At 48.9% G+C, this 13493-nt stretch overlaps 1 protein-coding gene across 2 annotated transcripts in view; it reads left to right on the plus strand.

Moving 5' to 3' along the window:
* The first annotated feature begins 523 nt into the window (after nucleotides 1–523).
* MAMLD1 (mastermind like domain containing 1) overlaps nucleotides 524–13493 on the plus strand; it is a 115246-nt gene continuing 102276 nt past the window's right edge. For both annotated transcript variants that reach the window (XM_045572559.1, XM_045572560.1), the window contains exon 1: nucleotides 524–681. The gene's annotated coding sequence lies outside the window, so the exon portion shown is untranslated. The remainder of the gene's footprint in view (nucleotides 682–13493) is intronic.

Genomic DNA, 13493 nt, shown 5'->3' on the forward strand with positions numbered 1-13493 from the left:
GAGCCTCCAGGGTAAGTGTCCTAGTGCCCCTTCCTCCCCTCCCGCCTCTCCCCCGCTGCCATGGCTCCAGGTGGACTGGACAAATAAGGTGACTGCAGAGAAGCCAGCCTGCAGCCCTTTTCCCTTTTAAAAAAAGTGACAGAAGGACCCGGGAGGCTCTTGGGGTGTACGCCGCGCTTCCGCCGCCCGGACCCCACCCGGGCCCCAAAACTCCGCGTTTAGGGACTCAGAGCCAAAGGGGTCGCGGGCAGGGCAGCACGGCTTCCCCTTTAAGGCCACAGCCGCTTGTCGCCGCGTGTGTGAGGGTGTGTGAGTGTGCGGCGTGCGTGTCTCCTCCTCCCCGAGTGACACAGCAGTGAGAAATGCCTATCAGTAACTTAAACCCCCGAAACTCCACCTTCCGGGCGCACGGCGCGGAGCCTGGCGGTGGGAATGGAGCGGATTGAGGCGGCCGCTGCAGCGCCGCCGGCATGAACTTGGCCACCAGCTGAAGCGGCCGGCGGCGGGCGGGCTCAGGGGCACCGGCCGCTAGCCAGGTGGTGATCTGCACCCGGGCCGGGCCACTCAGCGGGCTTCCGAGGCCAGGCTGCCCGCTCCAGCGGACGCTCGCCCCTGGGGTACTGCCCCCGCCGCCGCCGCTGCCTGCCGCCGCCGCTGCCGCCGCGGGAGCTCTGCAGCACGGTAAGGCTGAGGCTGGCCCGGGAAGTCCGACTGCTGGGAGGCGGGAGGGGTGGGGTGGGGCGGACTTCGAGGTACACTGGTAGCTCCACTTGTGATCCCCTCGCGGAGGAGGCGGGACCCAGGGATGCTGAGAACCGGGGGACCCCAAAGTTTGCTCCGAGCGCACGACCCACCTGGCGCACCGCGTTGCCGCCCCCCTCTCGGATAAGCCGGGCAGGGCTGAGCTCGGCTCCCATCGCCCTGGACTGGGGCCTCTTCCCGCTCCCTCGCGCCCACCAGGCGTCCGGAATCCGGTGGGGGCAGCCGAGTACCAGGGAGGGAAGGCAGAGGGGCGCGAGCCACGAGGGCTCCCCTGGCCGAGCTGGGTAACTGCGAGGCTCCCATTCTGTCCTGGTGTCTCTCCGGCCCGCTTGTAACCCCTATGCCCCGGCGACGCTGCCTTTGCCTGCCAGCTCCCTGAGCCTGGGCTGGTCGGCAGTGGGTGCAGGGCGCAGGATTCCTCCACCCCACCCCAACCCAGTTTGCCGCCGCCAACAGGGAGTGTGGAGTGTGAGCGCGCCGAACCCGCTGCCTCGAGCCGGCTCTCCAGCCAAATCCTCCCCTGGAGAGCCGCCCGGAGCAGAGCTAGAGGGCTCCGGGCAGCCCCGACTGGGCTGCTGCCCCAGCTAACGGCGCCCTTGAGTTCCGTGCTCCCAGGCCTCAGAGCCGGAGCCTTGGTAGAGTTGGGCGCCCGGCGCCTGCTAGGGCGGGAGGGAAGCCCCCAGGAGAGCCGCCAAATACTTTTCTATGCCAGTTGGCTCGGCCGGTCTCCATCCCTATGCAATGAGTCCGAAGCCGCTTGGAAAGCTGGCCATACCCATACCGTCTGATTTTTATCCGTGATTAAATGCGGGCTGAGCAGACACTAATAGGATTAGCCTGCCAAAAAAACAAAAACAAAAACAAAACAAAAAAACTGCCCTGAAGTCTTCGGAACCTGAACACACAGATGCACCTTAAGCTGGGGCTTCACTCCCTTCTCCCCCTCCACCCCCCCATGCTCCTGAAGCTGGGCACAGCCGAATGGGGCGCCTGGATTGTGGGTGTGAGTTTATGCGCAGGCGGGTGCTCAGTATGGCTGGGGGTGGGGGTGGGGGCGTAGGGAGAAGGAACCCCACTTGCTGGGGTTGCTTGATGATATTGTTTGGCAGCAGAAGGAATTTCGAAAGTGTTGGATGGGAAAAGGGCCTGGCTCTCTGGGGAAGATCCCCGCGGGAATCTCACTGCCCCCGCGGGCCCCAGCCCCGACGTCCAGGCGATCAATCCTGTTCCCTGGTTTTTGGTGAGCCAACGGGCAGTACCGCCTCGGGGCAGCTCAGTCCTTGGCAAGCTCGGGCCGCCTCCTGGGTGCCAGGGATCGGATGGGATCGGCAGCAGGCAGCAAGCTCGAGGGGGCTTCCCAGCCACCGCCGCCGCTCTGAGCTCCCTAAGGAAGTGCTCTCCCCCCCTCCCACCACCTCTTCTTGTCTTTATATATCCCCCTATCTCCCACCCCGAAGCCGCTTCAGCCAACCATCCGCTTTCTAAAAAGCCCCTTTGTTTCCCAGGAGGCTGGAGAGAGGGAAAGGGAAGGGAAAGGGACAGAGGCAGAGGCAGAGGGCGGGGGCGGCTGCCTCCCAGTGGCTTACAGCGGCTGGGGACAGGAGGGTATTTGTAGGCAGTGGGGGAGGGGGCTGTGTTTCCAAGACCCTACGCAGGAGTCCCTGAAGATGTAGGGAGACTCTGGCTCCTGGTGTCAAACGAGAGCACAACCTGCAGGCATTGGACAACCTGGGTCCCCTTGGTCGGGTCAGCCTGGCGGGCGGACTGCTAGCAGACAGGCACAGAGAAGGGTGGGGGTGGAGGGGGTACGCGCTCCCTGGGCTGGGCAGATGAGGCTCCAGGGGTAGAACCCCTGCGCTCCCTTGGGTGCGGGCAGAGGGGGCGCCTTCTCCTCGGTTTCGCTTTTCAATTCTTGTCCCTTGCCGCCAAGGCTCTCATGGCATCTGTCCCGCCAGGCGTAGTAAGATGATGGTTGAAAAGACTGTAGCTACTCTGAGGCTCTCCGTGGCTACACGCATCACTCCTTCCTTCGCCTTTCTGCCACCTTCTCCATCCCCACACCACCCCCACACCCGCCAGACACAAAGTTCCAATGCTTCGTGGGTCTCCTTTGTTTTTAGTCAGGGAGGGATTCAGAACCGCCACCTCCGATTTCTTGCAGCCGGGCAGGCAGTGGGGAAGAAGATGAACCTATGCAGGGACCCAGTTCTTGGCCCTTGGGGGTGTCCAGGATTTAGCCGGCCCCTATCCCTTACACCTGCTTTACCTCACAAACTCGCAGGACCTCTATCACTGAGGAATGTGAAACATAACGTGAGAAGTAACCTATTGCCAGCCTGTTGGCCTGCCTGGTCCCCATTCCCAAAGCTTCTGGCCTGCTTATCTCCTAGCAAAGTTTGTTCACTTGCTCGTAAGGAGACACCAACAATAAGAAAAACTGACAAATAAGGAGAAGTGGGCGGAGCCCAAACTCCACTGTTAGGTCTCAGAGTTTAGGGAGAGTCAGATTCCTCAGGGTCATCTGTCGTCATCGCCTCCGCCCCCTCTTCCTATTTAATCTCCTGGCGACATATTATTTGTGCCTTTTCGCATATCTTTCCCCTACACCACTCCCCTCCCTTCTCTGGAGATTATTCCTAAGTGTTAGTCGAACATTTGTTCTCTGCTCTTTGGAATAGAGGTGAAGCGTTAACTACCCCCCTCCAGCCCCCTCCAATATACACATCCCAACAGCATCTAAAACCACAAGAAAGTGCTCAAGGGGTAAACCACGAGCTCTACCTTCTCCTCCCCCATTTCTGCTTCCCTTCTGGAGCAAGATCATTGGAAAAATAAAGCTGCTGATGTGCGAGATGGAACATATGGTGCCTCCATAAGAGAGAAGCTGAAATGGCCTTGAACCTGCCGGACAGACCAGCTGTTTGCTGCCAGCCAGAGCAGCTAATCAGCTTCTTCCCCTTAAAGCAACAGCCCTCTTTTCTCTTGATGACCGGTTTGCATATTAAATAGCATATTCTCTAGAGGAGAAATGTGATGGGCTTCTATATTGCTTTGTGCTTTGGTGGTTCTCCAATGCCTGTCTCCCGCTCTGGGGGCTGCCTTGTCCTCTCCCCACGTGTGCCTCCCATGTGTGAGTGTTTTCTTCAACACTGATGTAAGAATGTTGCTCAGAGTTGAACTTGGGAAGAGAGAGGCAGGAAAAAGGGAAGAGAGAGGCTGACAGATTCTCTGATTCCAGGGAGGACATATTTCTGTTTTGTTCCTACTGGCTTTAGAAAAACTAGCAGTCCACACCCCACCACCACCACCACCCCACACACACTTAAATATATCCCAGAGAGCTGCAGCTCTTCCTTGTAAGATCTCCTTAAAAATCATCCTCTTCTGGCTGCGACCATTTTCAGTTTTCCTTCAGTACAATGTGATTGAGAGCAGGGGGGAAAACAATTTGGCATTGGAAGAAGGCTCGAGGAGACACAAGGAAATTCCAAGTTAGGAAATCATTAGCAAAGGGTGACTTTGCCTGTTTTCCTGCCACTGACACCGACAGTAATACAGACATGTGGGCTGAAACAGGAACGTCACTGAATGTTTAAATTCAACCAGGAAATAGCTTATTGCTGGGGTGGGATTGGGGGCTATACATTCACTGCATCTTAAGGTAAGGACTTCACAATAGTCATTTCTATTCATTAGGTAAAGGGAATTTTTCAAGCTTGCTCACCAAGTTTAATACCATTTAAAAGTATATTTTAAGCTGATCACCTAATGGCTTAAGTGCACCTGTTTAGTAGATCACCCTTTGGAAACTCAAACATGGCTTATGAAATGGGCAGAAACTGATCTTAGACAAGTGTTTTGTTTTGTTTTTTTTCAGACAGTAGTTTGACTACTCTCCTTTAAAGGGGCTTCCTATATGTAGTAAAGCTTTTTTTTTTTTTTTAAGATTCTAATTTTTTTTCTGTAGTAGTACATTGGAGAGATAATTAGTAGAGGAAGTGAGACACTTGTGTTCTAGAACACTCTCCCTACTAACTTGCAGAATGACTTTTGGCAAATCCACCTAGTCTCTTGTTTCTCCCTCTTGCCTTCATAACCTGGAAATCTGAGTCTCTTCCAGCTTTAACACAATGTGATGTATGAATGAAATAGTCATTTTTTCTGGTAAAGTGAAACACCATTGGGCAAAACAGCTAGATATAAAGAAATGGGTCTGAGATTTAAAAAAAATACATTTTTATTTCAGAGAGGAAGGGTGAGGGAGCAAGAGATAGAAACATCAATAATGAAAGAGAATTATTGATCAGCTGCCTCCTGCATGCACCACACTGGGGATGAGCTTGAAACCTGGGCATATGCCCTGACTAGGAATTGAACCATGACCTCCTGGTTCATAGATTGATGTTCAACCACAGAGCCACACCACCCGGGCATGGGTTTGAAATTTTGAGGGGCAGCAAGAAGAGAGTGGTATAAAAACTGGCATAAAGCTAAGCAAAACAATATACCAGTGTAGTCAGTGTGAAATTCTAATCTAGAATCATGGATGGGAGAGTCTGAGAGGCAACCCAAAGGGCTTCTTGTCCAGTACCCCTAATCTGGTGATCTCAAGGTCTATTGAAGGCAGGCCTCCTCATCATTGGGCTGGTTTACAGATAACACAATCTAAACTATTTGAAATTAGATTGGCATGATTGTAAAGGACTCATCTAATATAGAGCAGGTTTGCTGTTTTGCAGTTATTTAGCAAATGTTTCAAGGACAAAAAGCCTTCCCCTCTGCACACACGTACCCCACTGGAATATGGGCTCTGAATTCAATATTGAACCCTTTCTTTTGTTCCTAGTCCAGCTGGGTGTTTTCTTTTTTAAAAAAATCACATTTTCAACTTTGAGGATGCAGCAGCCATGAAAGAATCTGCCACTGTCCTGCTTGATAATATTGATTTTTTTAAACGGGTTGGGGGAGGGGTAGACATTATGAAGAAGGACCTTTTATCCTCTGAGCTCTTTGGCAATTATCTTGCTGCCATAAATGTTGATACACATATAATGGATGTAACTAAAAATCTCCTTATCCAAGCAGAAAAGGCTGAGTGTTTGTTGGAGCAGATAGAATGCTGAGAGTGTGAATAGACCAACCCAGATGTGGCTGGGGTGGGAGATAAATGATGGAGGAACAGGAGTCGGTTACTATGGATCAGCACAATAAACCAATTCCCATCATACACCTCTCACAACGCCACTGAGGGGTAACCTAGGCAGCACCAGTCAACTGTACGGCAGGATTGAAGCCTTGCGAAGCTCAGCTAGAAAGCAGTCTGATTTTTCAGACATTGAGTCCTTAAACATCTTCCAAACTTTGAAGAGGGAAACTTTATAAATCTGCATGAACCCGATGAGTTTAATTGCAGGGAATACTACCGGTTTTGTCATCACGGTTGTCATTTAGAAAAGAAGAGTGGGCCCACAGAGCCAGAGCCGGTTAGTCAGGGTTCCCATGGAGAGGTAGGCAGAACAGCAGAGTCCCATGAGGTTCCGCTCCCAAATGACCAACCAGGGGCTTCTGAAGCCCCAATAGCATTTTCTGCAAGGGAGGGGATGGAAACAAATTAATTTAGTTCCCTCCCTTCCACAACTCATTGCTTTATTTTTTCTTCCTGTTCACAGAGCCTCCCCAATTAATTCCCTTCGTGCCTCAAGTCCCCTCCTAAGATCTGACCTCTTCATAATTTCCAAAACAGTCAGCTATGTGAAAATCTAAAATGATACTTCCTGCCTCAGCTTTGCTCAGTGGATAGAACGCCTATGGACTGAAGGGTCCCCAGTTAAATTCTGGTCTAGGGCACATAACTCCGTTACAGGCTCAATCCCCAGTAGGGGGCGTGCAAGAGGTAGTTGATCAATGATTCTCTCTCATTGATGTCTCTGTCCTTGGTAAGGCGTAGCAAAGGGCCTCAGCCTCACTGACTATGGGTACCAAGCTCCAGGAATAAAGCTTTCCAGAGGCAGGTCCAAGAACGGCATATAGAAAAAGCCCTTTATAAAGTCTGTGAAAATGGTCCTTGCCTAGAGGTTTCCCCTAGACCCATGGTCGGCAAACTGTGGCTCGCAAGCCACATGCGTGCTCTTTGGTCCCTTGAGTGTGGCTCTTCCACAAAATACCACTGCATGGGGGAGTCTATTTTGAGGACATGGCATTAGAAGAAGTTTAAATTTAAAAAATTTGGCTCTCAAAAGAAATCTCGATTGTTGTACTGTTGATATTTGGCTCTGTTGACTAATGCCTTTGCCAACCACTGCCCTAGACCTTCCTGGAACCCTGGCTTCAGACTTCCCCCTCCTCCCTGGCCTACATGATAATGGACCCTGGAGAGGGAGGTCATCAATGGGAACCCAGTCCTGCCCTGGTTGCTTTCTGGCCCTGGGGCAGTTATCACCCCTTTCTAGAGAGTTTAGGGTGCAGCTTCAATGTCTCCCCATTTCCTGGAGGAGAAGGGATCCAGTTACCTTTCCTTTCCAGAGTACCCTGTTGCTTGCTCTATACAGTAAATAATCATTGAATGGGCTTTGGGAAATGATGTTTTCTTATGGCTGAGAATTGTTCCACAAGGCCTAGAATAGGATGGGGCCCACTGTGGTTCCATCATGCCAGAAAAGGCCCTGGCCAACTGGCCTTTGTGTTTTCCCCCTTTCCTCTACCGTGAGAGCACCTGGACACTAGGCCAGCAGGACACATTCTGCTGATTCTAGAAGAGGCCACTGGAAGCCACAGGATCTGAACTATTGAATGGCATCTGGGTCAGAAGGGCCTGGTGGCCCCAGCTCCTTTAGGAGAGAGAACTGTGGGCCTTAGGACACTAAAGGCAGGACAAAAACCAAGTTGACCTAAATGCTTTGGGCAATGTAAAGTCCAGTTGTTCAAAGTGCCACCCTTGCCCCATGAATAATATGTTTATATTTTGCACAGTATTTGAGCCTGAAACCCATACCTCCAGCTTCTTTGAGGCCTCAGTGACACAAAAAGGGAAAGGGAGAAGGAGGGCAGGATCTAGGTCTTCCTTCTTTTGGGGAGTCCTGTTAACCAGTTGTAACCAGTTGACCACAGAAAGATGGAGACTTTTGGAGCTGAAAGAGTAAAGCCCTATAATTTTACAAAAGAGGAAAGTGAGGCCCAGAGAGGGAACCCAACTTCCCTGAGGTGACACAGTGGAGGGATCCCAAAATAGATAGAACCTTGGTTTCCAGCTCTCAGTCAAGTACTTGGGTATTGAATGCCCACTTTGTACTCACATTGAAGAAAAGCAAACATGATGAGAGGAATATTACCCACAAAGGAGGACCATCATTATTAACTAGTATAACATAAGCCACCCTGTGTCAGCATGTGCCATGCTTAGCATTGCTAGGACAGCAGACGGGCACATTATAATCAGAACTCCAAGTCTAGAACTAACTGAAGATCATCAAAAGCTGTAAGTTAAGCATCAGTCTGGGGCTCAGGCATGGGTGCCACAGAAGTGTGCCTTGTTTTGTTTTCAAGTTGCTGATGGAGTGTTGGGCTGCCAGCCTCTTGGAGGGCTGGGGTGGGTGGGCTCCCTTGGAAGTTACAGATTGTTTGGGTTTTGTTGTTAAAGAGATCTATGTTAATATCAGCCTCGGGTAGTTCCAGCGCTGACCTGGGAATTTTAAGTGGGACAGTAGTTTGGATGCGGTTGCCAACGTCACGTGCTTTGTATGTCTAATTCTGAAAGACTGGCATGAATTATGCTAGGTTTGGGGAGGAGGGCACAGCGTTTTTAAGTTGCTTGTCTGTTAAGGATTAAGTTAACCTCTAATTACCACATTTTCTTCACAGTTTGCTGCACGGACATGTTGTAACAAAAGCTCAAAGAAGTATGCCATTTCATTTCGTTGCTCTAAAATTAATTTGGGGGACGTAGAGTCAAATCTGACACACTTGGTGTTAAAATTATTGTGCTGACAGTTGAATTAAAATGAACAATCTGGTTGTTTCTAGTGATACCCCAGTGATGCAGTGAAGAGCATTATTGAGTTAGTTGCAGCCACAACCCTCAAAACAAACCCTGACAATGCGGAGGAGTGTCGCTGCACTAATCCCACCAGGCAGCCAGTGCTCCCGACACATGGCCCGTGTCCTGTGTGCTGCATTCAGAGCGTGACTTGCATAGTGAAGCTGTCTTGGAGCCCTTCCTACCTGCTAGCAGGGCAGGTGGTGAGGTTTGCTACCATAGCAGAGGTGAGGTCATTATCAAATTGTAGCCTCCCGAGGGCCTGCTCCCAAGACAGAATGACTTCAGAGCATGACTACAAGGAAATTGCAAGATTAGACTGCCTGGGATTCTGCAAGCAGGCTTCTCTCCCCCCTTCTTTCTGTTCCCCCACCCAAGAGGGATGGTCCCTTGGCAGGCCTACAAATATTTTTTTATCTTCACTTCCCCCAAACAGCAGCAGTGGATATGGGAGCCAAAGCCTCACTCCCCACTCTGGGGTGGCTGGGAAGTCTGGCTACTCAGAATCTGCACAGGAGTCCTTCACAGCGTGATGTGCTTCCTACCCTGTTTCCCCGAAAATAAGACAGTGTCTTATATTAATTTTTGCTCCCAAAGATGCGCTAGGTCTTATTTTCAGGGGATGTCTTATTTTTCCATGAAGAAGATGCAGTACACATTTATTGTTAAATGAAAATAAAGGAAATTTATTACCTTTATATGGTATGGTAGTATGGTAGTTGTCAATACAAACCAGACAAACTGTGATTCCTACAGTATCAAGAATTTACTCATTTATTCAATGACAGTCATGTCATCATCTTCTGGAACACCATCATAACAATCCAATTCCCAAATTTATTGGTGAATTTCTTGTGACTCCATTTCTTTCAGAATCAGTGGACCAAATCTCTCATGTTTAGCCTGGTGGGGCCTTGTTTTCGGGGGATGTCTTATATTTCACTCAGAAGGAAACCTGTAAGTAGGTCTTATTTTTGGAGGATTTTTATTTTCAGGGAAACACGGTATTTCCAAGTCCATAGACATAAACTTATGGGATAAGGTTGACAACCAGCTTAGCCAGTCATGGTCTTCATATCTCTGCCTGGGTAGTTGTGGAGAGCCAGATTTTACACTCACACATCCCTACCTCAGTGTCAGAGAAGCATAATTGCTCTTCATTTCCTCTCAGGAAGGAGAGACACTTTGCCTTTTAGAGCACATTTTGCCTTGGGATTTGAGAACTACAAGCTGATGTTATCTCTCTTATCCTCAGCACACCCTTTCTGATATATTATAAATGGCTAATTCCTAAGCCTTTGTTCGGGCCCCACATGGTTGGGAACAGGCTGTCTGGCTTTTGCAGTCATACCTTTGTGTTGGCCCTTTGCAAAAGTTCTGGTTCAGTTCCTCCACCTCGCCCTTTCTGGATCCTAGACTTGCCCCTCCCCCTTCTCTGAAAAGACACCATCCTCAATCCTCTGTGCCTTAGTGTGGCTAGCTACCTCAGGAGAATCTGAAACCCCTAACTTGAATTGTGAGATGCAAGGGTTACATGTTTTGGAGAGCATCAACTCTTTAAGGCACAGATAGGAGGTATTCAAGGGAGGCTCTCTTGAACCCCACCAAGTGGTACCATGCCTTGTATAAAGCTGGTTCTGTTCATGAGATTGGAGAATAGCCAGTAGCACCTGGCTGCCAAGGCTCTCCTGAGCTCAACCCAAGGAGGCTGACCCTAACTGATCTCCTGAGCACTGAATTAAAAAAAAAAAAAAAAGACACCTGTCTCTCTGAAGCAGGGGAGGCTTTTTGCCTTTTGCAGGTCATGACCCTATTTGAAAATTTGATAAAAGTTATGGGTCGTGTTCTTATACCACACAAATATATGTAACATTGCATCTAATTTCAGGGATTCGTAGACCCTCCTGGAAGCCCATTCATGGTTCCCTTGGGGATTCTTTGAGGCAGATTAAGAATGCCTCAATATGGTGCCTTAGTCTGTGCCAAATTGTGTGGTTATCCCTGGTCACTACATGGGCATAGAAATACCATAATGTGGTGAAGAAACATGAGCTTTGCCTTTAGCACAGGACATTAACCAGCTGTGGGATTTTAGGAAAGTCCGTGACCCTACCCGAGCTGCAGTGTCCTCAGTTGTCAGAAGGAAATATGAGAATGCTAGCCCTACCCAGTTTAATGGCATGGGAAGAAATTCAAATGAACCAGTGTTTAAATGAACCAGCGTTGGTACAACACTCTTTTAAAAATATATATTTTTTATTGATTTTTCACAGAGAGGAAGAGAGAGGGATAGAGTGTTAGAAACATCGATGAGAGAGAATCATCTATCAGCTGCCTCTTGCACACCCCCTACTGGGGATGTGCCTCCAACCAAGGTACATGTCCTTGACCGGAATCGAACCCAGGACCTTTCAGTTCACAGGCTGACGCTCTATCCACTGAGCCAAACCAGTTTCGGCGGTGCAACAATCTTGCACACATCAGACTCTGGCACCCTCTAGGATTTCTCTCTGTGACGTCACTGGTCACTCTTCATTTTGCCTTCCTATTCGGCCTGGGGAATTTAACCGAAGAAAACGGGTCTCTTTTGACATAAAAAGTCCTTTTGTTCCTTCTTTTGACATTTTGTAAGTTATACCTAGGCAAACTACCATTAAAGGAGTCTCTAATGTGGGCGGGACCTCCTCAGGCATGCAGAGTATCTGGAATCTATGCAGTTCCAAAGGTCAAGACTGGGTAGGGGTCTTGCTTGCCCAAACCTCAGCAACTTCTGGGTGTGGCCAGGATATGTGTTTCTGACCCATTACCCTGGAAGGGGCTCCATGTTAGCCTGTCATGGCAGTTAACAAATGAGATCTGAGAAGGCAAATGGATTAGTTTTTTACGTTCTAGTAGTGTCACGCCTGGCATTAAAAGGTGCAAGTGGATCCTTGAATCTCCCCTAAATTAGTGAAAAGGTCCGGTCAACTCCTTAGGAAAACTGGAGGGTGGATCTGGCCAGAGTCCTGCCCTGAGGGATGGGGGAGCATGTCTTTTTGGAGAAAAGACTCAGGAGCAGCCTGCAGGCACTTTGGTGAGGGGTTGGCCTGAAAGGGAAGAGGCCCATTGGGCTATTCAAATAGTCCTTCTCCACTGCCCACATCTAAACCTGGTAATGTAGACTTTTCATTGTCTAGCCAGGAGGGCTGGAAAATCATAGATGAGGAAACTGAGGCCCTGAGAGGGGGCTGTGCTTGTTTAAGGTCACATGAAAAGTCAAGGCCAGTCCCCTACAAGAACACAGATGAACATGAATACATGTTCTTGGCCCTTGTTGGGCCTGTGCTCCCTCCAGGCTCTCTGGCTCCTGACAATAGTGTCTTTTCACCTCCTAAAAACACAACCTGTCTTCAGATCAACTTGGTCCTAAATAATAGATTTGGAAAGCTCTTTGAATCTCCAGAGGATGATTCTGGCCATGCTAAGCCTGTTTCTATTAGTTAAAGAATCAAGGTAGCCACACGTTTGTAGAGCCCCTCCCTCCCCCCACCTCAAGTTAGACACCTTTTGGGGAAAAGTGTGTTGCTAGGAGCTTGGGCTTTTCCTCTCTTTAGAAAGAGAGGAGTGCTGTTTTGCTTTGAACTGGCTTTCAAACAGATTGAGGGGGTCTCCTCTTTTTTCTTTAGTTAAAACAGCCAGATTTGCCAGGCCTGGTTAAGTGGAGATCATGTTGAAATGAGTGTTCAGTCCTAGGTCATTATGCACAATGGTGCCTATTCCCATCCTTTGCTGGAGTGTCTAGGCCTCAAGCTTCATTGTTTTTCTGGAGGGGGAGGAATCCTGCAAGTCACTTGAAAGTAGATACCACTCAGCAATTTTAGGCAACCTCACATAATCATCTGAAATGGTGGTGGTCTATAAATTGGGAAGTGTGGCAGTTGGCACTTGCCCTTTGGGAGAGTCACTGTTTGGGGACCAACTTTCTGAGTCTAGGAAGGATCTCAAGTACAAGAGTGGGAAGAATATCCCCTTGGGGATAAGCTGGTATGTGCTCTGGATCCATCTGTGAGCCTCAGTTTCCCCATATGTACAGTGAAGAAGTTAACTAGAGAATCTGAGGGTGCCTCCAGCTTTGACATGTCATGCTTCTCAGAGCTGGAAATTAAACTCTTAAGTTACTTAAAATATTTGAAAAAGATAAATCATAATTTGTTCTTTTTGAAATTATTAGAGACATGAAGCAATGAAGGTTTCATTTTAGTTTGGTAGGTGGGGGCTGTGACTGTTATATAGTCAAGGACAATTCTAGAAGTATAGGTAAAGACAAAAATATTTTGTATGTATTTTTGTAGGACCATAAAATGGGATAGGGGACATTCCCTTATAGATCCAGTTTTTACACATGTGAATCCTGGGGTTGGACTCCATTGCAAGCTGTTAGAAGCTGAACTACTCCAGGACTCAGGCGTTCCCACTCTCAGCCCACTGTGGGCTGTTTTGCCATCCATAGTTCACATACTCTTACAGAGGAAACACCCAGACCAGCTTTTGGACCTGCACTTAGCAGAATATCAGGCTAAGAGATTTTGGTTTCTAGCTATCAAATAGTAGCTTATCAAAAAGGAATTTTCCCCCATTCCTGCCCATAACAACTAAGAGTTGTTCTCAGCTAAAGTAAGTATTCAATTTTGTTGGTCTTGTATCAATGCCTAATTTAAAA

Source organism: Pipistrellus kuhlii, unplaced genomic scaffold (genome assembly GCF_014108245.1).
Source record: "Pipistrellus kuhlii isolate mPipKuh1 unplaced genomic scaffold, mPipKuh1.p scaffold_m20_p_49, whole genome shotgun sequence".
NCBI classification, from domain to species: domain Eukaryota; kingdom Metazoa; phylum Chordata; class Mammalia; order Chiroptera; family Vespertilionidae; genus Pipistrellus; species Pipistrellus kuhlii.